General features: G+C 42.8%; 1 pseudogene; it reads left to right on the top strand.

The window, feature by feature from the left end:
• Positions 1-421: 421 nt before the first annotated feature.
• Positions 422-1,006, top strand: LOC105311732 (annotated as a pseudogene).
• The last annotated feature ends 1,193 nt before the right edge of the window (positions 1,007-2,199 follow it).

Genomic DNA, 2,199 nt, shown 5'->3' on the forward strand with positions numbered 1-2,199 from the left:
AAATGTTTTCAGGATGCGCAGGGTGTGCCAGTTACACAGAAGGTTAGGCACTGTCAGTAGCTTCGCAGCTTCATTACTCAGAGAAACCATAGAGCTAACTTAAATTCAAAACCCTCCTCACTGGGTGGCACCATCTCTGTTGAGTTTGGATTATTATTATTTTTTTCAGTTGTCTTCATCACTTAGTTCTCATGATTAGATTAGGTTCTCTGGTGAGGGTTCATTATCATAATCCAATCAATCCAGAAGTCCTGGAAGTCTCCTCTCACTTCGGACAAGGTGACTCAATATAAGCCCGGATCCTGTTCTTTGACACTTAGCTGGTTGGAATTGCTGTAGCTGGGTGGTCATCCCCTTGGCTTCAGAGTCCCGGCAGCCGCTGACGCCCACTTGTGTCACTAAGTTTCGGATGGCCGTCATCATGCCCTCATTCCTGCTCAGGCTGGCTGTGGTGTGTATGAGTAACATGAACAGGAGCATGGAAGCCCACAGCATCCTCAGGAAGAAAGGGTTCAGTGTCCGGTCTTTCGGAGCTGGATCTTGCGTGAAGCTCCCAGGCCCGACACCCACTCTTCCCGTGGTTTATGATTTCTCGACGACATATAAACAGATGTACAACGACCTTCTCAGGAAAGACAGAGACTACTATAGCAGGAATGGACTCTTGCACATCTTGGGAAGAAACGAGAGAATCAAGCCTCGGCCAGAGAGATTTCAAGAGTGCAGCGATCGCTTCGATGTCATCTTTACGTGCGAGGAGAGCGTCTATGACAGAGTGGTGGCAGATCTGTGTGCCAGAGAACAAGAGACCTTGCAGCCCGTGCACGTGGTCAACGTGGACGTGAAAGACACCTTGAGGGGCGCCGCCTTTGGAGCTGTCATCATCTGTGAGCTCTGCCAGGGTCTGCAGGACGTGGAAGACTTGGAAGGCGATCTGGACAAGCTGCTCCTGGCAGTGGAGAAGAAAACAGGAAAGAGCTTTCTTCACACTGTCTGCTTCTACTGAAGAACGTGGCTGGTTCCGGCCTCTCGCTCGGTGAGAATTCGTATGTGGAGCTTTTGAGTAGTCCCGATTTCTGTGAGAAGCATCCACTCACTGCTGTTTTTACACTATTTAGGTGTGCCATGGGAAGAGGTCCGAACAAGAAAAGCATCTGGTGGGAAATGAGAAGAAGGATCACCACAGTCATCAAAACACTGCAAGTGTTGGGGATATTGGTCTAGGTACTTTGCAGGGAAGAAGTAATTCAGTGCTTACATTGGTCTGTAAGGAAGTTAGCACCATGGACTCATCTTCCAGTGAGCAAATCAAAGTTCATAATGGAATGTGCTGGATAAGTGATTTAAGGATTTTCAGCAGAAAAACTGACATTATCTAATGTGTCCCTTTAAAACAAATTCTTTTTGTTCATTTTGTATGGTATATTAATTAGAAACATTTTTTTTAATTAGAAAGTCTTACGTTGTATTTTGAACTTATAAAAGTTTTTACTTTTAGATGTATCCCTTTTGATAATGACAGATTTTGTAGAAACCCAGATTAGATAATGGGCTCTATGTCATTCCTCAAATCAAGGACTTATCTGTTCAGTTAGTAGCTTACCAAACGAAATGAAATGAAATGAAATGAAATAAAATGAAATAAAAAATACAATGACACAAGTGTATTCTTTTTTTATTCTGATGTGGGATGGATTTTATATTCTAAACTTGATTTCTTATTGTTCAAACCTTATGAATTACATGGAGAATAGCATTCTTTCATACTGAGAATTTCATTACAAATCTCATTGCATTCATTATTTCCAACATGGGATCCTCTGAGAATCATTCCAAGGATGTTTCCTGTTGGAAACATGATAACAAAATTAGCACTGACACCAAAGCATGTGTGATTTACAGGATAAAAATAGAGTGGGGGTAGTTGGATATAGGTGAATTAATTTACATGCCATCTATTAAATAAGATTTCAGTTCAAACAATACTCTTTCTCCATGGAGTGTAGGCAGGATGGAGCAAGAATGGATCTGCAGGGGCCATGTAGTACAGTATTTTCTGAGAAGACTGGAGCTTGGAGAAGGGTGATGGCTGTGGAAAGGTGGCGTAGAGGACAGATCAGAGGGAGATGCTGGAGTTGAAATGACTGGACTTGTGAGGAGGAGAGAATGAGGAATTTAGAATCATTCAGAGTCTGCTTC

The sequence above is a fragment of the Pteropus vampyrus genome, unplaced genomic scaffold (genome assembly GCF_000151845.1).
Source record: "Pteropus vampyrus isolate Shadow unplaced genomic scaffold, Pvam_2.0 Scaffold1000007534, whole genome shotgun sequence".
NCBI lineage: Eukaryota > Metazoa > Chordata > Mammalia > Chiroptera > Pteropodidae > Pteropus > Pteropus vampyrus.